This window comes from Synchiropus splendidus, chromosome 13, assembly GCF_027744825.2.
Source record: "Synchiropus splendidus isolate RoL2022-P1 chromosome 13, RoL_Sspl_1.0, whole genome shotgun sequence".
In the NCBI taxonomy this organism is placed as follows: domain Eukaryota; kingdom Metazoa; phylum Chordata; class Actinopteri; order Syngnathiformes; family Callionymidae; genus Synchiropus; species Synchiropus splendidus.
The window spans coordinates 17,188,779-17,211,206 of record NC_071346.1 but is presented as its reverse complement, the minus strand read 5'-3'; the positions used below and the strand labels follow the sequence as shown (position 1 = coordinate 17,211,206).

Below are 22,428 nucleotides of genomic sequence, written 5' to 3'. Positions count from 1 at the left end.
TCTAATGAACGACTCATCAATGTCTGGGAGCATCAGCGAATGGCCAGAGTGTCTATTGTTCTCGAGATACCTTGACTTCAAAACAAGGATACTCCTGAATCCCAGCTATGGAAACTTCATGAATAAAAGGTGGAGTTACTGTTCCTTGGCTGAACAAATGGTCTAAAAAGAAGCCCTCAATATTGGACCACTGCACTTCCAGAGTGACATGGTTGAGTCACTGAAGCACCTCAGGAATAGGAGAAACCTCAGGATGTGCCCAACTGTGTTCTTCAAACTACAGTCCACTGAATGGTCTTCTGCTGGAAGATTCCCACTGGTGAGTGTTGTGGTCCTGTGATCTATTTTGGTGGTGATGTACAAGTCTAGAAGTGTCCAGCAAGGAGAAACAAAGAAACGAGTCGACCAGATGATAGAGTTACTTTGGTTACTCGAACTGAAGCATTGACTTGTTTTTCTGTACTCAGTAAGTGCTTCCTGTTGGGGCAACCAGTGTCCACTTCCATTCACTATTCTCCACAGTCAACAATTTCCCTGAATTTAGTATTGTAGTGGAGATCCATGCACTATCACTGTCCTGTTGGAATATCCTCAAGTGGAGTCACTCATGATAACTACTTCCCATAAGTGCTCCCTTTTGGGGTTGTTTCTTCTGGGGCCTTTCCAACAGAATACTGAGAGCTGAGAAGATGATGTCAAGAATGGCCACACAACTGAATTGTACAGAGGTATTGACCAAATGATTGATTTTGAACAAGTCTGTTGCTTCACACTGGAAAACCTTCCCTTGAAGCGATACTTGGACCAGCTGAGATTCACATACCTCTGTAGAAAACAACACTTTCAAGTCCTCGTTAGTATAGTGGACAGTATCTCCGCCTGTCACGCGGAAGACCGGGGTTCGATTCCCCGACGGGGAGTATCTCTTCTTTTCTTCACATATGTCGGTAAAGGACGCGGCTGACATTCCACCGGACACCACCCAAAGATGGTTCACTCGTCTGGCAGTGCAATGGAGTCGAAAGAAGCTTGTGATAGACAATTGCGGCATTTTCCACTTTACTCCAATTCATGAGAAAATTTTGGTTTCCTTCAAGTCTAGTCTCTGCCACAACCCTAACATTTGGAATATAGACCACTTCTATTGCAGTGATGGATATTTGCTTGGGTGATTCTGCAAGGCAGGCAGGCTCTCAATGTGAGCGTTGGCTTTCATGCTTTTTGCCACCTCGTAATATTCTGAAACTTGCAATGGTCAAAAGCCTCACATGTGAACTCCAAGTGTCAGCAACACAACCCAGAGTTGCGTTGTGCAGTACGTGCTCTGTGTTGCAAACAACAAACTATTTGACAAATGCATTGGCCGGGAATCGAACCCGGGTCCCCCGCGTGGCAGGCGAGAATTCTCCCACTGAACCACCAATGCTTCTGATGGAATGATTCTTTTTCTTTTTTTTTTTTTAAACGCACTTGCATCTCCTTGGTGAGATGAAATTTTCACACCGGAAAACATTCCCTAAACTCGATAGTTGGATCGGCTGCGATTCACATACCTCTGTCACAACAAAGTTGTGCCAAACTTTTTGGGCATTTCCCACTTTGCTCCAATTGACGGGAAAGATTTTGTTTCCTTCAAATCAAGCCTCTGTCACAACCATTACTTTTGGAAAATATGCCACTTCCAATGTTCAAGAGCCTCACATGTTGACAACAAGTCGAACACAAAGTGTCAGCAACACAACTCAGAGTTGCGTTCCTTTGTGTAGTATGTGCTCCCTATTGCAAACAACAAAAAACTCAGAGAATGAATTAGCCGGGAATGGATGCGGGATGTCCCACTTTCCCAAGAAAAGAAAGCATCCAAGCCATTCCACTGGATTTTTTTCTTGTCCAGATGCTAACTTTTGGTGAGGGGCAAGTCGATCAATTTGGGGGAAAACAAATCCAAATTTAGTCATTGCAAATTACAAACTTCATGTTTCATGAATGCAACAAAAATATATGTATATCTGTTAAATTCCTTTGTAAACCGATTTGGATGTAGTCCTTTGCAACTCATAAGTGTGAATGTAAATCAGAATCATTAGTCTGTGCATTCTAATGAACGACTCATCAATGTTTGGGAGCATCAGCGAATGGCCAGAGTGTCTATTGTTCTAGAGAAACCTTGACTTCAAAACAAGGATACTCCTGAATCCCAGCTATTGAAACTTCATGAATAAAAGGTGGAGTTACTGTTGCTGAACAACTGGTCTAAAAAGAAGCCCTCAATATTGGACCACTGCACTTCCAGAGTGACATGGTGGAGTCACCGAAGCACCTCAGGAATAGGAGAAACCTCAGGATTTGCCCAACTGTGTTCTTCAAACTACAGTCCACTCAATGGTCTTCTGCTGGAAGATTCCCACTGGTGAGTGTTGTGGTCCTGTGATCTATTTTGGTGGTGATGTGCAAGTCTAGAAGTGTCCAGCAAGGAGAAACAAAGAAACGAGTCGACCAGATGATTGAGTTACTTTGGTTACTCGAACTGAAGCATTGGCTTGTTTTTCTGTACTCAGTAAGTGCTTCCTGTTGGGGTAACTTTGGCAACCAGTGTCCACTTCCATTCACTATTCTCCACAGTCAACAATTTCCCTGAATTTAGTATTGTATTGTAGTGTAGATCCATGCACTATCACTGTCCTGTTGGAATATCCTCAAGTGGAGTCACTCATGATAACTACTTCACATAAGTGCTCCCTTTTGGGGTTGTTTCTTCTGGGGCCTTTCCAACAGAATACTGAGAGCTGAGCAGATGATGTCAAGAATAAAGTCACATTTGTCATATTCAAGGTGACTAGATGATTTCAGCCTTCTCTTGACCCAATCTGAGCTCTTCCTTTCAACTTTCAAGAAGTTACTCAATTGCCAAAACCATTCGCTGTGACTACACACTGTTACTTTCAAGCCAGGCCTCTGTCATTACCCTAACTTTAGCATTCACTAGTTTATCCAATGCAGTAAGTGCTACTTGTTGGGGTGATTATACCAGGCAAAACTACAACCTGGAAGTAAAGATTTTTTGACAAATGTCTCCTTGAGACGTCCTCAAATGGAGTCACTCATGATCGGTGATGCTGAAGAGATGCTCTTTTGACAAAATCTGTCACCAACACAACCCAGACAGCAGCACAGACTTGCTTCCTTGATGCAGTAAGTGCTTCCTGTTGGGGTAATGTTGGGGACAACTGCCACCATGAGTCAGAAGGGTCCATGGCATGTTCCGTGGTTGTAAATCACAGTCATCAGTCTATGCATTCTAATGAACGACTCATCAATGTCTGGGAGCATCAGCGAATGGCCAGAGTGTCTATTGTTCTCGAGATACCTTGACTTCAAAACAAGGATACTCCTGAATCCCAGCTATGGAAACTTCATGAATAAAAGGTGGAGTTACTGTTCCTTGGCTGAACAAATGGTCTAAAAAGAAGCCCTCAATATTGGACCACTGCACTTCCAGAGTGACATGGTTGAGTCACTGAAGCACCTCAGGAATAGGAGAAACCTCAGGATGTGCCCAACTGTGTTCTTCAAACTACAGTCCACTGAATGGTCTTCTGCTGGAAGATTCCCACTGGTGAGTGTTGTGGTCCTGTGATCTATTTTGGTGGTGATGTACAAGTCTAGAAGTGTCCAGCAAGGAGAAACAAAGAAACGAGTCGACCAGATGATAGAGTTACTTTGGTTACTCGAACTGAAGCATTGACTTGTTTTTCTGTACTCAGTAAGTGCTTCCTGTTGGGGCAACCAGTGTCCACTTCCATTCACTATTCTCCACAGTCAACAATTTCCCTGAATTTAGTATTGTAGTGGAGATCCATGCACTATCACTGTCCTGTTGGAATATCCTCAAGTGGAGTCACTCATGATAACTACTTCCCATAAGTGCTCCCTTTTGGGTTGTTTCTTCTGGGGCCTTTCCAACAGAATACTGAGAGCTGAGCAGATGATGTCAAGAATGGCCACACAACTGAATTGTACAGAGGTATTGACCAAATGATTGATTTTGAACAAGTCTGTTGCTTCACACTGGAAAACCTTCCCTTGAAGCGATACTTGGACCAGCTGAGATTCACATACCTCTGTAGAAAACAACACTTTCAAGTCCTCGTTAGTATAGTGGACAGTATCTCCGCCTGTCACGCGGAAGACCGGGGTTCGATTCCCCGACGGGGAGTATCTCTTCTTTTCTTCACATATGTCGGTAAAGGACGCGGCTGACATTCCACCGGACACCACCCAAAGATGGTTCACTCGTCTGGCAGTGCAATGGAGTCGAAAGAAGCTTGTGATAGACAATTGCGGCATTTTCCACTTTACTCCAATTCATGAGAAAATTTTGGTTTCCTTCAAGTCTAGTCTCTGCCACAACCCTAACATTTGGAATATAGACCACTTCTATTGCAGTGATGGATATTTGCTTGGGTGATTCTGCAAGGCAGGCAGGCTCTCAATGTGAGCGTTGGCTTTCATGCTTTTTGCCACCTCGTAATATTCTGAAACTTGCAATGGTCAAAAGCCTCACATGTGAACTCCAAGTGTCAGCAACACAACCCAGAGTTGCGTTGTGCAGTACGTGCTCTGTGTTGCAAACAACAAACTATTTGACAAATGCATTGGCCGGGAATCGAACCCGGGTCCCCCGCGTGGCAGGCGAGAATTCTCCCACTGAACCACCAATGCTTCTGATGGAATGATTCTTTTTCTTTTTTTTTTTTTAAACGCACTTGCATCTCCTTGGTGAGATGAAATTTTCACACCGGAAAACATTCCCTAAACTCGATAGTTGGATCGGCTGCGATTCACATACCTCTGTCACAACAAAGTTGTGCCAAACTTTTTGGGCATTTCCCACTTTGCTCCAATTGACGGGAAAGATTTTGTTTCCTTCAAATCAAGCCTCTGTCACAACCATTACTTTTGGAAAATATGCCACTTCCAATGTTCAAGAGCCTCACATGTTGACAACAAGTCGAACACAAAGTGTCAGCAACACAACTCAGAGTTGCGTTCCTTTGTGTAGTATGTGCTCCCTATTGCAAACAACAAAAAACTCAGAGAATGAATTAGCCGGGAATGGATGCGGGATGTCCCACTTTCCCAAGAAAAGAAAGCATCCAAGCCATTCCACTGGATTTTTTTCTTGTCCAGATGCTAACTTTTGGTGAGGGGCAAGTCGATCAATTTGGGGGAAAACAAATCCAAATTTAGTCATTGCAAATTACAAACTTCATGTTTCATGAATGCAACAAAAATATATGTATATCTGTTAAATTCCTTTGTAAACCGATTTGGATGTAGTCCTTTGCAACTCATAAGTGTGAATGTAAATCAGAATCATTAGTCTGTGCATTCTAATGAACGACTCATCAATGTTTGGGAGCATCAGCGAATGGCCAGAGTGTCTATTGTTCTAGAGAAACCTTGACTTCAAAACAAGGATACTCCTGAATCCCAGCTATTGAAACTTCATGAATAAAAGGTGGAGTTACTGTTGCTGAACAACTGGTCTAAAAAGAAGCCCTCAATATTGGACCACTGCACTTCCAGAGTGACATGGTTGAGTCACTGAAGCACCTCAGGAATAGGAGAAACCTCAGGATTTGCCCAACTGTGTTCTTCAAACTACAGTCCACTCAATGGTCTTCTGCTGGAAGATTCCCACTGGTGAGTGTTGTGGTCCTGTGATCTATTTTGGTGGTGATGTGCAAGTCTAGAAGTGTCCAGCAAGGAGAAACAAAGAAACGAGTCGACCAGATGATTGAGTTACTTTGGTTACTCGAACTGAAGCATTGGCTTGTTTTTCTGTACTCAGTAAGTGCTTCCTGTTGGGGTAACTTTGGCAACCAGTGTCCACTTCCATTCACTATTCTCCACAGTCAACAATTTCCCTGAATTTAGTATTGTATTGTAGTGTAGATCCATGCACTATCACTGTCCTGTTGGAATATCCTCAAGTGGAGTCACTCATGATAACTACTTCACATAAGTGCTCCCTTTTGGGGTTGTTTCTTCTGGGGCCTTTCCAACAGAATACTGAGAGCTGAGCAGATGATGTCAAGAATAAAGTCACATTTGTCATATTCAAGGTGACTAGATGATTTCAGCCTTCTCTTGACCCAATCTGAGCTCTTCCTTTCAACTTTCAAGAAGTTACTCAATTGCCAAAACCATTCGCTGTGACTACACACTGTTACTTTCAAGCCAGGCCTCTGTCATTACCCTAACTTTAGCATTCACTAGTTTATCCAATGCAGTAAGTGCTACTTGTTGGGGTGATTATACCAGGCAAAACTACAACCTGGAAGTAAAGATTTTTTGACAAATGTCTCCTTGAGACGTCCTCAAATGGAGTCACTCATGATCGGTGATGCTGAAGAGATGCTCTTTTGACAAAATCTGTCACCAACACAACCCAGACAGCAGCACAGACTTGCTTCCTTGATGCAGTAAGTGCTTCCTGTTGGGGTAATGTTGGGGACAACTGCCACCATGAGTCAGAAGGGTCCATGGCATGTTCCGTGGTTGTAAATCACAGTCATCAGTCTATGCATTCTAATGAACGACTCATCAATGTCTGGGAGCATCAGCGAATGGCCAGAGTGTCTATTGTTCTAGAGAAACCTTGACTTCAAAACAAGGATACTCCTGAATCCCAGCTATGGAAACTTCATGAATAAAAGGTGGAGTTACTGTTCCTTGGCTGAACAAATGGTCTAAAAAGAAGCCCTCAATATTGGACCACTGCACTTCCAGAGTGACATGGTTGAGTCACTGAAGCACCTCAGGAATAGGAGAAACCTCAGGATGTGCCCAACTGTGTTCTTCAAACTACAGTCCACTGAATGGTCTTCTGCTGGAAGATTCCCACTGGTGAGTGTTGTGGTCCTGTGATCTATTTTGGTGGTGATGTACAAGTCTAGAAGTGTCCAGCAAGGAGAAACAAAGAAACGAGTCGACCAGATGATAGAGTTACTTTGGTTACTCGAACTGAAGCATTGACTTGTTTTTCTGTACTCAGTAAGTGCTTCCTGTTGGGGCAACCAGTGTCCACTTCCATTCACTATTCTCCACAGTCAACAATTTCCCTGAATTTAGTATTGTAGTGGAGATCCATGCACTATCACTGTCCTGTTGGAATATCCTCAAGTGGAGTCACTCATGATAACTACTTCCCATAAGTGCTCCCTTTTGGGTTGTTTCTTCTGGGGCCTTTCCAACAGAATACTGAGAGCTGAGCAGATGATGTCAAGAATGGCCACACAACTGAATTGTACAGAGGTATTGACCAAATGATTGATTTTGAACAAGTCTGTTGCTTCACACTGGAAAACCTTCCCTTGAAGCGATACTTGGACCAGCTGAGATTCACATACCTCTGTAGAAAACAACACTTTCAAGTCCTCGTTAGTATAGTGGACAGTATCTCCGCCTGTCACGCGGAAGACCGGGGTTCGATTCCCCGACGGGGAGTATCTCTTCTTTTCTTCACATATGTCGGTAAAGGACGCGGCTGACATTCCACCGGACACCACCCAAAGATGGTTCACTCGTCTGGCAGTGCAATGGAGTCGAAAGAAGCTTGTGATAGACAATTGCGGCATTTTCCACTTTACTCCAATTCATGAGAAAATTTTGGTTTCCTTCAAGTCTAGTCTCTGCCACAACCCTAACATTTGGAATATAGACCACTTCTATTGCAGTGATGGATATTTGCTTGGGTGATTCTGCAAGGCAGGCAGGCTCTCAATGTGAGCGTTGGCTTTCATGCTTTTTGCCACCTCGTAATATTCTGAAACTTGCAATGGTCAAAAGCCTCACATGTGAACTCCAAGTGTCAGCAACACAACCCAGAGTTGCGTTGTGCAGTACGTGCTCTGTGTTGCAAACAACAAACTATTTGACAAATGCATTGGCCGGGAATCGAACCCGGGTCCCCCGCGTGGCAGGCGAGAATTCTCCCACTGAACCACCAATGCTTCTGATGGAATGATTCTTTTTCTTTTTTTTTTTTTAAACGCACTTGCATCTCCTTGGTGAGATGAAATTTTCACACCGGAAAACATTCCCTAAACTCGATAGTTGGATCGGCTGCGATTCACATACCTCTGTCACAACAAAGTTGTGCCAAACTTTTTGGGCATTTCCCACTTTGCTCCAATTGACGGGAAAGATTTTGTTTCCTTCAAATCAAGCCTCTGTCACAACCATTACTTTTGGAAAATATGCCACTTCCAATGTTCAAGAGCCTCACATGTTGACAACAAGTCGAACACAAAGTGTCAGCAACACAACTCAGAGTTGCGTTCCTTTGTGTAGTATGTGCTCCCTATTGCAAACAACAAAAAACTCAGAGAATGAATTAGCCGGGAATGGATGCGGGATGTCCCACTTTCCCAAGAAAAGAAAGCATCCAAGCCATTCCACTGGATTTTTTTCTTGTCCAGATGCTAACTTTTGGTGAGGGGCAAGTCGATCAATTTGGGGGAAAACAAATCCAAATTTAGTCATTGCAAATTACAAACTTCATGTTTCATGAATGCAACAAAAATATATGTATATCTGTTAAATTCCTTTGTAAACCGATTTGGATGTAGTCCTTTGCAACTCATAAGTGTGAATGTAAATCAGAATCATTAGTCTGTGCATTCTAATGAACGACTCATCAATGTTTGGGAGCATCAGCGAATGGCCAGAGTGTCTATTGTTCTAGAGAAACCTTGACTTCAAAACAAGGATACTCCTGAATCCCAGCTATTGAAACTTCATGAATAAAAGGTGGAGTTACTGTTGCTGAACAACTGGTCTAAAAAGAAGCCCTCAATATTGGACCACTGCACTTCCAGAGTGACATGGTTGAGTCACTGAAGCACCTCAGGAATAGGAGAAACCTCAGGATTTGCCCAACTGTGTTCTTCAAACTACAGTCCACTCAATGGTCTTCTGCTGGAAGATTCCCACTGGTGAGTGTTGTGGTCCTGTGATCTATTTTGGTGGTGATGTGCAAGTCTAGAAGTGTCCAGCAAGGAGAAACAAAGAAACGAGTCGACCAGATGATTGAGTTACTTTGGTTACTCGAACTGAAGCATTGGCTTGTTTTTCTGTACTCAGTAAGTGCTTCCTGTTGGGGTAACTTTGGCAACCAGTGTCCACTTCCATTCACTATTCTCCACAGTCAACAATTTCCCTGAATTTAGTATTGTATTGTAGTGTAGATCCATGCACTATCACTGTCCTGTTGGAATATCCTCAAGTGGAGTCACTCATGATAACTACTTCACATAAGTGCTCCCTTTTGGGGTTGTTTCTTCTGGGGCCTTTCCAACAGAATACTGAGAGCTGAGCAGATGATGTCAAGAATAAAGTCACATTTGTCATATTCAAGGTGACTAGATGATTTCAGCCTTCTCTTGACCCAATCTGAGCTCTTCCTTTCAACTTTCAAGAAGTTACTCAATTGCCAAAACCATTCGCTGTGACTACACACTGTTACTTTCAAGCCAGGCCTCTGTCATTACCCTAACTTTAGCATTCACTAGTTTATCCAATGCAGTAAGTGCTACTTGTTGGGGTGATTATACCAGGCAAAACTACAACCTGGAAGTAAAGATTTTTTGACAAATGTCTCCTTGAGACGTCCTCAAATGGAGTCACTCATGATCGGTTATTTCCATAAGTGCTCCCATTTGGGGTTGTTTCTTCTGGGGCTTCTTCAACTGAAGACTGAAAGCTGAAGAGATGCTCTTTTGACAAAATCTGTCACCAACACAACCCAGACAGCAGCACAGACTTGCTTCCTTGATGCAGTAAGTGCTTCCTGTTGGGGTAATGTTGGGGACAACTGCCACCATGAGTCAGAAGGGTCCATGGCATGTTCCGTGGTTGTAAATCACAGTCATCAGTCTATGCATTCTAATGAACGACTCATCAATGTCTGGGAGCATCAGCGAATGGCCAGAGTGTCTATTGTTCTCGAGATACCTTGACTTCAAAACAAGGATACTCCTGAATCCCAGCTATGGAAACTTCATGAATAAAAGGTGGAGTTACTGTTCCTTGGCTGAACAAATGGTCTAAAAAGAAGCCCTCAATATTGGACCACTGCACTTCCAGAGTGACATGGTTGAGTCACTGAAGCACCTCAGGAATAGGAGAAACCTCAGGATGTGCCCAACTGTGTTCTTCAAACTACAGTCCACTGAATGGTCTTCTGCTGGAAGATTCCCACTGGTGAGTGTTGTGGTCCTGTGATCTATTTTGGTGGTGATGTACAAGTCTAGAAGTGTCCAGCAAGGAGAAACAAAGAAACGAGTCGACCAGATGATTGAGTTACTTTGGTTACTCGAACTGAAGCATTGGCTTGTTTTTCTGTACTCAGTAAGTGCTTCCTGTTGGGGTAACTTTGGTAACCAGTGTCCACTTCCATTCACTATTCTCCACAGTCAACAATTTCCCTGAATTTAGTATTGTATTGTAGTGTAGATCCATGCACTATCACTGTCCTGTTGGAATATCCTCAAGTGGAGTCACTCATGATAACTACTTCACATAAGTGCTCCCTTTTGGGGTTGTTTCTTCTGGGGCCTTTCCAACAGAATACTGAGAGCTGAGCAGATGATGTCAAGAATAAAGTCACATTTGTCATATTCAAGGTGACTAGATGATTTCAGCCTTCTCTTGACCCAATCTGAGCTCTTCCTTTCAACTTTCAAGAAGTTACTCAATTGCCAAAACCATTCGCTGTGACTACACACTGTTACTTTCAAGCCAGGCCTCTGTCATTACCCTAACTTTAGCATTCACTAGATTATCCAATGCAGTAAGTGCTACTTGTTGGGGTGATTATACCAGGCAAAACTACAACCTGGAAGTAAAGATTTTTTGACAAATGTCTCCTTGAGACGTCCTCAAATGGAGTCACTCATGATCGGTGATGCTGAAGAGATGCTCTTTTGACAAAATCTGTCACCAACACAACCCAGACAGCAGCACAGACTTGCTTCCTTGATGCAGTAAGTGCTTCCTGTTGGGGTAATGTTGGGGACAACTGCCACCATGAGTCAGAAGGGTCCATGGCATGTTCCGTGGTTGTAAATCACACTCATCAGTCTATGCATTCTAATGAACGACTCATCAATGTTTGGGAGCATCAGCGAATGGCCAGAGTGTCTATTGTTCTAGAGAAACCTTGACTTCAAAACAAGGATACTCCTGAATCCCAGCTATTGAAACTTCATGAATAAAAGGTGGAGTTACTGTTCCTTGGCTGAACAAATGGTCTAAAAAGAAGCCCTCAATATTGGACCACTGCACTTCCAGAGTGACATGGTTGAGTCACTGAAGCACCTCAGGAATAGGAGAAACCTCAGGATGTGCCCAACTGTGTTCTTCAAACTACAGTCCACTGAATGGTCTTCTGCTGGAAGATTCCCACTGGTGAGTGTTGTGGTCCCGTGATCTATTTTGGTGGTGATGTACAAGTCTAGAAGTGTCCAGCAAGGAGAAACAAAGAAACGAGTCGACCAGATGATAGAGTTACTTTGGTTACTCGAACTGAAGCATTGGCTTGTTTTTCTGTACTCAGTAAGTGCTTCCTGTTGGGGTAACTTTGGCAACCAGTGTCCACTTCCATTCACTATTCTTCACAGTCAACAATTTCCCTGAATTTAGTATTGTAGTGTAGATCCATGCACTATCACTGTCCTGTTGGAATATCCTCAAGTGGAGTCACTCATGATAACTACTTCACATAAGTGCTCCCTTTTGGGGTTGTTTCTTCTGGGGCCTTTCCAACAGAATACTGAGAGCTGAGCAGATGATGTCAAGAATAAAGTCACATTTGTCATATTCAAGGTGACTAGATGATTTCAGCCTTCTCTTGACCCAATCTGAGCTCTTCCTTTCAACTTTCAAGAAGTTACTCAATTGCCAAAACCATTCGCTGTGACTACACACTGTTACTTTCAAGCCAGGCCTCTGTCATTACCCTAACTTTAGCATTCACTAGATTATCCAATGCAGTAAGTGCTACTTGTTGGGGTGATTATACCAGGCAAAACTACAACCTGGAAGTAAAGATTTTTTGACAAATGTCTCCTTGAGACGTCCTCAAATGGAGTCACTCATGATCGGTTATTTCCATAAGTGCTCCCATTTGGGGTTGTTTCTTCTGGGGCTTCTTCAACTGAAGACTGAAAGCTGAAGAGATGCTCTTTTGACAAAATCTGTCACCAACACAACCCAGACAGCAGCACAGACTTGCTTCCTTGATGCAGTAAGTGCTTCCTGTTGGGGTAATGTTGGGGACAACTGCCACCATGAGTCAGAAGGGTCCATGGCATGTTCCGTGGTTGTAAATCACAGTCATCAGTCTATGCATTCTAATGAACGACTCATCAATGTCTGGGAGCATCAGCGAATGGCCAGAGTGTCTATTGTTCTCGAGATACCTTGACTTCAAAACAAGGATACTCCTGAATCCCAGCTATGGAAACTTCATGAATAAAAGGTGGAGTTACTGTTCCTTGGCTGAACAAATGGTCTAAAAAGAAGCCCTCAATATTGGACCACTGCACTTCCAGAGTGACATGGTTGAGTCACTGAAGCACCTCAGGAATAGGAGAAACCTCAGGATGTGCCCAACTGTGTTCTTCAAACTACAGTCCACTGAATGGTCTTCTGCTGGAAGATTCCCACTGGTGAGTGTTGTGGTCCTGTGATCTATTTTGGTGGTGATGTACAAGTCTAGAAGTGTCCAGCAAGGAGAAACAAAGAAACGAGTCGACCAGATGATAGAGTTACTTTGGTTACTCGAACTGAAGCATTGACTTGTTTTTCTGTACTCAGTAAGTGCTTCCTGTTGGGGTAACTTTGGCAACCAGTGTCCACTTCCATTCACTACTCTCCACAGTCAACAATTTCCCTGAATTTAGTATTGTAGTGGAGATCCATGCACTATCACTGTCCTGTTGGAATATCCTCAAGTGGAGTCACTCATGATAACTACTTCCCATAAGTGCTCCCTTTTGGGGTTGTTTCTTCTGGGGCCTTTCCAACAGAATACTGAGAGCTGAGAAGATGATGTCAAGAATGGCCACACAACTGAATTGTACAGAGGTATTGACCAAATGATTGATTTTGAACAAGTCTGTTGCTTCACACTGGAAAACCTTCCCTTGAAGCGATACTTGGACCAGCTGAGATTCACATACCTCTGTAGAAAACAACACTTTCAAGTCCTCGTTAGTATAGTGGACAGTATCTCCGCCTGTCACCCGGAAGACCGGGGTTCGATTCCCCGACGGGGAGTATCTCTTCTTTTCTTCACATATGTCGGTAAAGGACGCGGCTGACATTCCACCGGACACCACCCAAAGATGGTTCACTCGTCTGGCAGTGCAATGGAGTCGAAAGAAGCTTGTGATAGACAATTGCGGCATTTTCCACTTTACTCCAATTCATGAGAAAATTTTGGTTTCCTTCAAGTCTAGTCTCTGTCACAACCCTAACATTTGGAATATAGACCACTTCTATTGCAGTGATGGATATTTGCTTGGGTGATTCTGCAAGGCAGGCAGGCTCTCAATGTGAGCGTTGGCTTTCATGCTTTTTGCCACCTCGTAATATTCTGAAACTTGCAATGGTCAAAAGCCTCACATGTGAACTCCAAGTGTCAGCAACACAACCCAGAGTTGCGTTGTGCAGTACGTGCTCTGTGTTGCAAACAACAAACTATTTGACAAATGCATTGGCCGGGAATCGAACCCGGGTGCCCCGCGTGGCAGGCGAGAATTCTCCCACTGAACCACCAATGCTTCTGATGGAATGATTCGTTTTCTTTTTTTTTTTTTTAAACGCACTTGCATCTCCTTGGTGAGATGAAATTTTCACACCGGAAAACATTCCCTAAACTCGATAGTTGGATCGGCTGCGATTCACATACCTCTGTCACAACAAAGTTGTGCCAAACTTTTTGGGCATTTCCCACTTTGCTCCAATTGACGGGAAAGATTTTGTTTCCTTCAAATCAAGCCTCTGTCACAACCATTACTTTTGGAAAATATGCCACTTCCAATGTTCAAGAGCCTCACATGTTGACAACAAGTCGAACACAAAGTGTCAGCAACACAACTCAGAGTTGCGTTCCTTTGTGTAGTACGTGCTCCCTATTGCAAACAACAAACAACTCAGAGAATACATTAGCCGGGAATGGATGCGGGATGTCCCACTTTCCCAAGAAAAGAAAGCATCCAAGCCATTCCACTGGATTTTTTTCTTGTCCAGATGCTAACTTTTGGTGAGGGGCAAGTCGATCAATTTGGGGGAAAACAAATCCAAATTTAGTCATTGCAAATTACAAACTTCATGTTTCATGAATGCAACAAAAATATATGTATATCTGTTAAATTCCTTTGTAAACCGATTTGGATGTAGTCCTTTGCAACTCATAAGTGTGAATGTAAATCAGAATCATTAGTCTGTGCATTCTAATGAACGACTCATCAATGTTTGGGAGCATCAGCGAATGGCCAGAGTGTCTATTGTTCTAGAGAAACCTTGACTTCAAAACAAGGATACTCCTGAATCCCAGCTATTGAAACTTCATGAATAAAAGGTGGAGTTACTGTTGCTGAACAACTGGTCTAAAAAGAAGCCCTCAATATTGGACCACTGCACTTCCAGAGTGACATGGTGGAGTCACCGAAGCACCTCAGGAATAGGAGAAACCTCAGGATTTGCCCAACTGTGTTCTTCAAACTACAGTCCACTGAATGGTCTTCTGCTGGAAGATTCCCACTGGTGAGTGTTGTGGTCCTGTGATCTATTTTGGTGGTGATGTGCAAGTCTAGAAGTGTCCAGCAAGGAGAAACAAAGAAACGAGTCGACCAGATGATTGAGTTACTTTGGTTACTCGAACTGAAGCATTGGCTTGTTTTTCTGTACTCAGTAAGTGCTTCCTGTTGGGGTAACTTTGGCAACCAGTGTCCACTTCCATTCACTATTCTCCACAGTCAACAATTTCCCTGAATTTAGTATTGTATTGTAGTGTAGATCCATGCACTATCACTGTCCTGTTGGAATATCCTCAAGTGGAGTCACTCATGATAACTACTTCACATAAGTGCTCCCTTTTGGGGTTGTTTCTTCTGGGGCCTTTCCAACAGAATACTGAGAGCTGAGCAGATGATGTCAAGAATAAAGTCACATTTGTCATATTCAAGGTGACTAGATGATTTCAGCCTTCTCTTGACCCAATCTGAGCTCTTCCTTTCAACTTTCAAGAAGTTACTCAATTGCCAAAACCATTCGCTGTGACTACACACTGTTACTTTCAAGCCAGGCCTCTGTCATTACCCTAACTTTAGCATTCACTAGATTATCCAATGCAGTAAGTGCTACTTGTTGGGGTGATTATACCAGGCAAAACTACAACCTGGAAGTAAAGATTTTTTGACAAATGTCTCCTTGAGACGTCCTCAAATGGAGTCACTCATGATCGGTTATTTCCATAAGTGCTCCCATTTGGGGTTGTTTCTTCTGGGGCTTCTTCAACTGAAGACTGAAAGCTGAAGAGATGCTCTTTTGACAAAATCTGTCACCAACACAACCCAGACAGCAGCACAGACTTGCTTCCTTGATGCAGTAAGTGCTTCCTGTTGGGGTAATGTTGGGGACAACTGCCACCATGAGTCAGAAGGGTCCATGGCATGTTCCGTGGTTGTAAATCACAGTCATCAGTCTATGCATTCTAATGAACGACTCATCAATGTCTGGGAGCATCAGCGAATGGCCAGAGTGTCTATTGTTCTCGAGATACCTTGACTTCAAAACAAGGATACTCCTGAATCCCAGCTATGGAAACTTCATGAATAAAAGGTGGAGTTACTGTTCCTTGGCTGAACAAATGGTCTAAAAAGAAGCCCTCAATATTGGACCACTGCACTTCCAGAGTGACATGGTTGAGTCACTGAAGCACCTCAGGAATAGGAGAAACCTCAGGATTTGCCCAACTGTGTTCTTCAAACTACAGTCCACTGAATGGTCTTCTGCTGGAAGATTCCCACTGGTGAGTGTTGTGGTCCTGTGATCTATTTTGGTGGTGATGTACAAGTCTAGAAGTGTCCAGCAAGGAGAAACAAAGAAACGAGTCGACCAGATGATAGAGTTACTTTGGTTACTCGAACTGAAGCATTGGCTTGTTTTTCTGTACTCAGTAAGTGCTTCCTGTTGGGGTAACTTTGGCAACCAGTGTCCACTTCCATTCACTATTCTTCACAGTCAACAATTTCCCTGAATTTAGTATTGTAGTGTAGATCCATGCACTATCACTGTCCTGTTGGAATATCCTCAAGTGGAGTCACTCATGATAACTACTTCCCATAAGTGCTCCCTTTTGGGGTTGTTTCTTCTGGGGCCTTTCCAACAGAATACTGAGAGCTGAGCAGATGATGTCAAGAATAAAGTCACATTTGTCATATTCAAGGTGACTAGATGATTTCAGCCTTCTCTTGACCCAATCTGAGCTCTTCCTTTCAACTTTCAAGAAGTTACTCAATTGCCAAAACCATTCGCTGTGACTACACACTGTTACTTTCAAGCCAGGCCTCTGTCATTACCCTAACTTTAGCATTCACTAGATTATCCAATGCAGTAAGTGCGACCTGTTGGGGTGATTATACCAGGCAAAACTACAACCTGGAAGTAAAGATTTTTTGACAAATGTCTCCTTGAGACGTCCTCAAATGGAGTCACTCATGATCGGTGATGCTGAAGAGATGCTCTTTTGACAAAATCTGTCACCAACACAACCCAGACAGCAGCACAGACTTGCTTCCTTGATGCAGTAAGTGCTTCCTGTTGGGGTAATGTTGGGGACAACTGCCACCATGAGTCAGAAGGGTCCATGGCATGTTCCGTGGTTGTAAATCACAGTCATCAGTCTATGCATTCTAATGAACGACTCATCAATGTTTGGGAGCATCAGCGAATGGCCAGAGTGTCTATTGTTCTAGAGAAACCTTGACTTCAAAACAAGGATACTCCTGAATCCCAGCTATTGAAACTTCATGAATAAAAGGTGGAGTTACTGTTCCTTGGCTGAACAAATGGTCTAAAAAGAAGCCCTCAATATTGGACCACTGCACTTCCAGAGTGACATGGTTGAGTCACTGAAGCACCTCAGGAATAGGAGAAACCTCAGGATGTGCCCAACTGTGTTCTTCAAACTACAGTCCACTGAATGGTCTTCTGCTGGAAGATTCCCACTGGTGAGTGTTGTGGTCCCGTGATCTATTTTGGTGGTGATGTACAAGTCTAGAAGTGTCCAGCAAGGAGAAACAAAGAAACGAGTCGACCAGATGATAGAGTTACTTTGGTTACTCGAACTGAAGCATTGGCTTGTTTTTCTGTACTCAGTAAGTGCTTCCTGTTGGGGTAACTTTGGCAACCAGTGTCCACTTCCATTCACTATTCTTCACAGTCAACAATTTCCCTGAATTTAGTATTGTAGTGTAGATCCATGCACTATCACTGTCCTGTTGGAATATCCTCAAGTGGAGTCACTCATGATAACTACTTCACATAAGTGCTCCCTTTTGGGGTTGTTTCTTCTGGGGCCTTTCCAACAGAATACTGAGAGCTGAGCAGATGATGTCAAGAATAAAGTCACATTTGTCATATTCAAGGTGACTAGATGATTTCAGCCTTCTCTTGACCCAATCTGAGCTCTTCCTTTCAACTTTCAAGAAGTTACTCAATTGCCAAAACCATTCGCTGTGACTACACACTGTTACTTTCAAGCCAGGCCTCTGTCATTACCCTAACTTTAGCATTCACTAGATTATCCAATGCAGTAAGTGCTACTTGTTGGGGTGATTATACCAGGCAAAACTACAACCTGGAAGTAAAGATTTTTTGACAAATGTCTCCTTGAGACGTCCTCAAATGGAGTCACTCATGATCGGTTATTTCCATAAGTGCTCCCATTTGGGGTTGTTTCTTCTGGGGCTTCTTCAACTGAAGACTGAAAGCTGAAGAGATGCTCTTTTGACAAAATCTGTCACCAACACAACCCAGACAGCAGCACAGACTTGCTTCCTTGATGCAGTAAGTGCTTCCTGTTGGGGTAATGTTGGGGACAACTGCCACCATGAGTCAGAAGGGTCCATGGCATGTTCCGTGGTTGTAAATCACAGTCATCAGTCTATGCATTCTAATGAACGACTCATCAATGTCTGGGAGCATCAGCGAATGGCCAGAGTGTCTATTGTTCTCGAGATACCTTGACTTCAAAACAAGGATACTCCTGAATCCCAGCTATGGAAACTTCATGAATAAAAGGTGGAGTTACTGTTCCTTGGCTGAACAAATGGTCTAAAAAGAAGCCCTCAATATTGGACCACTGCACTTCCAGAGTGACATGGTTGAGTCACTGAAGCACCTCAGGAATAGGAGAAACCTCAGGATGTGCCCAACTGTGTTCTTCAAACTACAGTCCACTGAATGGTCTTCTGCTGGAAGATTCCCACTGGTGAGTGTTGTGGTCCTGTGATCTATTTTGGTGGTGATGTACAAGTCTAGAAGTGTCCAGCAAGGAGAAACAAAGAAACGAGTCAACCAGATGATAGAGTTACTTTGGTTACTCGAACTGAAGCATTGACTTGTTTTTCTGTACTCAGTAAGTGCTTCCTGTTGGGGTAACTTTGGCAACCAGTGTCCACTTCCATTCACTACTCTCCACAGTCAACAATTTCCCTGAATTTAGTATTGTAGTGGAGATCCATGCACTATCACTGTCCTGTTGGAATATCCTCAAGTGGAGTCACTCATGATAACTACTTCCCATAAGTGCTCCCTTTTGGGGTTGTTTCTTCTGGGGCCTTTCCAACAGAATACTGAGAGCTGAGAAGATGATGTCAAGAATGGCCACACAACTGAATTGTACAGAGGTATTGACCAAATGATTGATTTTGAACAAGTCTGTTGCTTCACACTGGAAAACCTTCCCTTGAAGCGATACTTGGACCAGCTGAGATTCACATACCTCTGTAGAAAACAACACTTTCAAGTCCTCGTTAGTATAGTGGACAGTATCTCCGCCTGTCACCCGGAAGACCGGGGTTCGATTCCCCGACGGGGAGTATCTCTTCTTTTCTTCACATATGTCGGTAAAGGACGCGGCTGACATTCCACCGGACACCACCCAAAGATGGTTCACTCGTCTGGCAGTGCAATGGAGTCGAAAGAAGCTTGTGATAGACAATTGCGGCATTTTCCACTTTACTCCAATTCATGAGAAAATTTTGGTTTCCTTCAAGTCTAGTCTCTGTCACAACCCTAACATTTGGAATATAGACCACTTCTATTGCAGTGATGGATATTTGCTTGGGTGATTCTGCAAGGCAGGCAGGCTCTCAATGTGAGCGTTGGCTTTCATGCTTTTTGCCACCTCGTAATATTCTGAAACTTGCAATGGTCAAAAGCCTCACATGTGAACTCCAAGTGTCAGCAACACAACCCAGAGTTGCGTTGTGCAGTACGTGCTCTGTGTTGCAAACAACAAACTATTTGACAAATGCATTGGCCGGGAATCGAACCCGGGTGCCCCGCGTGGCAGGCGAGAATTCTCCCACTGAACCACCAATGCTTCTGATGGAATGATTCGTTTTCTTTTTTTTTTTTTTAAACGCACTTGCATCTCCTTGGTGAGATGAAATTTTCACACCGGAAAACATTCCCTAAACTCGATAGTTGGATCGGCTGCGATTCACATACCTCTGTCACAACAAAGTTGTGCCAAACTTTTTGGGCATTTCCCACTTTGCTCCAATTGACGGGAAAGATTTTGTTTCCTTCAAATCAAGCCTCTGTCACAACCATTACTTTTGGAAAATATGCCACTTCCAATGTTCAAGAGCCTCACATGTTGACAACAAGTCGAACACAAAGTGTCAGCAACACAACTCAGAGTTGCGTTCCTTTGTGTAGTACGTGCTCCCTATTGCAAACAACAAACAACTCAGAGAATACATTAGCCGGGAATGGATGCGGGATGTCCCACTTTCCCAAGAAAAGAAAGCATCCAAGCCATTCCACTGGATTTTTTTCTTGTCCAGATGCTAACTTTTGGTGAGGGGCAAGTCGATCAATTTGGGGGAAAACAAATCCAAATTTAGTCATTGCAAATTACAAACTTCATGTTTCATGAATGCAACAAAAATATATGTATATCTGTTAAATTCCTTTGTAAACCGATTTGGATGTAGTCCTTTGCAACTCATAAGTGTGAATGTAAATCAGAATCATTAGTCTGTGCATTCTAATGAACGACTCATCAATGTTTGGGAGCATCAGCGAATGGCCAGAGTGTCTATTGTTCTAGAGAAACCTTGACTTCAAAACAAGGATACTCCTGAATCCCAGCTATTGAAACTTCATGAATAAAAGGTGGAGTTACTGTTGCTGAACAACTGGTCTAAAAAGAAGCCCTCAATATTGGACCACTGCACTTCCAGAGTGACATGGTGGAGTCACCGAAGCACCTCAGGAATAGGAGAAACCTCAGGATTTGCCCAACTGTGTTCTTCAAACTACAGTCCACTGAATGGTCTTCTGCTGGAAGATTCCCACTGGTGAGTGTTGTGGTCCTGTGATCTATTTTGGTGGTGATGTGCAAGTCTAGAAGTGTCCAGCAAGGAGAAACGAGTCGACCAGATGATTGAGTTACTTTGGTTACTCGAACTGAAGCATTGGCTTGTTTTTCTGTACTCAGTAAGTGCTTCCTGTTGGGGTAACTTTGGCAACCAGTGTCCACTTCCATTCACTATTCTCCACAGTCAACAATTTCCCTGAATTTAGTATTGTATTGTAGTGTAGATCCATGCACTATCACTGTCCTGTTGGAATATCCTCAAGTGGAGTCACTCATGATAACTACTTCACATAAGTGCTCCCTTTTGGGGTTGTTTCTTCTGGGGCCTTTCCAACAGAATACTGAGAGCTGAGCAGATGATGTCAAGAATAAAGTCACATTTGTCATATTCAAGGTGACTAGATGATTTCAGCCTTCTCTTGACCCAATCTGAGCTCTTCCTTTCAACTTTCAAGAAGTTACTCAATTGCCAAAACCATTCGCTGTGACTACACACTGTTACTTTCAGGCCAGGCCTCTGTCATTACCCTAACTTTAGCATTCACTAGATTATCCAATGCAGTAAGTGCTACTTGTTGGGGTGATTATACCAGGCAAAACTACAACCTGGAAGTAAAGATTTTTTGACAAATGTCTCCTTGAGACGTCCTCAAATGGAGTCACTCATGATCGGTTATTTCCATAAGTGCTCCCATTTGGGGTTGTTTCTTCTGGGGCTTCTTCAACTGAAGACTGAAAGCTGAAGAGATGCTCTTTTGACAAAATCTGTCACCAACACAACCCAGACAGCAGCACAGACTTGCTTCCTTGATGCAGTAAGTGCTTCCTGTTGGGGTAATGTTGGGGACAACTGCCACCATGAGTCAGAAGGGTCCATGGCATGTTCCGTGGTTGTAAATCACAGTCATCAGTCTATGCATTCTAATGAACGACTCATCAATGTCTGGGAGCATCAGCGAATGGCCAGAGTGTCTATTGTTCTCGAGATACCTTGACTTCAAAACAAGGATACTCCTGAATCCCAGCTATGGAAACTTCATGAATAAAAGGTGGAGTTACTGTTCCTTGGCTGAACAAATGGTCTAAAAAGAAGCCCTCAATATTGGACCACTGCACTTCCAGAGTGACATGGTTGAGTCACTGAAGCACCTCAGGAATAGGAGAAACCTCAGGATGTGCCCAACTGTGTTCTTCAAACTACAGTCCACTGAATGGTCTTCTGCTGGAAGATTCCCACTGGTGAGTGTTGTGGTCCCGTGATCTATTTTGGTGGTGATGTACAAGTCTAGAAGTGTCCAGCAAGGAGAAACAAAGAAACGAGTCGACCAGATGATAGAGTTACTTTGGTTACTCGAACTGAAGCATTGGCTTGTTTTTCTGTACTCAGTAAGTGCTTCCTGTTGGGGTAACTTTGGCAACCAGTGTCCACTTCCATTCACTATTCTTCACAGTCAACAATTTCCCTGAATTTAGTATTGTAGTGTAGATCCATGCACTATCACTGTCCTGTTGGAATATCCTCAAGTGGAGTCACTCATGATAACTACTTCACATAAGTGCTCCCTTTTGGGGTTGTTTCTTCTGGGGCCTTTCCAACAGAATACTGAGAGCTGAGCAGATGATGTCAAGAATAAAGTCACATTTGTCATATTCAAGGTGACTAGATGATTTCAGCCTTCTCTTGACCCAATCTGAGCTCTTCCTTTCAACTTTCAAGAAGTTACTCAATTGCCAAAACC

General features: G+C 43.2%; 8 non-coding genes across 8 annotated transcripts; 3 read left to right on the top strand and 5 right to left on the bottom strand.

The window, feature by feature from the left end:
• Positions 1–848: 848 nt before the first annotated feature.
• Positions 849–920, top strand: trnad-guc (transfer RNA aspartic acid (anticodon GUC)). Its single transcript has one exon. It is a non-coding gene; the product is annotated as a tRNA-Asp (tRNA).
• Positions 921–1,355: 435 nt separating this feature from the next.
• Positions 1,356–1,426, bottom strand: trnag-gcc (transfer RNA glycine (anticodon GCC)). Its single transcript has one exon. It is a non-coding gene; the product is annotated as a tRNA-Gly (tRNA).
• Positions 1,427–4,144: 2,718 nt separating this feature from the next.
• On the top strand, positions 4,145–4,216 carry trnad-guc (transfer RNA aspartic acid (anticodon GUC)). The gene has a single exon. It is a non-coding gene; the product is annotated as a tRNA-Asp (tRNA).
• A 435-nt stretch (positions 4,217–4,651) lies between these two features.
• On the bottom strand, positions 4,652–4,722 carry trnag-gcc (transfer RNA glycine (anticodon GCC)). Its single transcript has one exon. It is a non-coding gene; the product is annotated as a tRNA-Gly (tRNA).
• A 2,718-nt stretch (positions 4,723–7,440) lies between these two features.
• On the top strand, positions 7,441–7,512 carry trnad-guc (transfer RNA aspartic acid (anticodon GUC)). The gene has a single exon. It is a non-coding gene; the product is annotated as a tRNA-Asp (tRNA).
• Positions 7,513–7,947: 435 nt separating this feature from the next.
• Positions 7,948–8,018, bottom strand: trnag-gcc (transfer RNA glycine (anticodon GCC)). The gene has a single exon. It is a non-coding gene; the product is annotated as a tRNA-Gly (tRNA).
• A 5,764-nt stretch (positions 8,019–13,782) lies between these two features.
• trnag-gcc (transfer RNA glycine (anticodon GCC)) lies at positions 13,783–13,853 on the bottom strand. The gene has a single exon. It is a non-coding gene; the product is annotated as a tRNA-Gly (tRNA).
• A 5,760-nt stretch (positions 13,854–19,613) lies between these two features.
• Positions 19,614–19,684, bottom strand: trnag-gcc (transfer RNA glycine (anticodon GCC)). The gene has a single exon. It is a non-coding gene; the product is annotated as a tRNA-Gly (tRNA).
• Between the last annotated feature and the right edge of the window lie 2,744 nt (positions 19,685–22,428).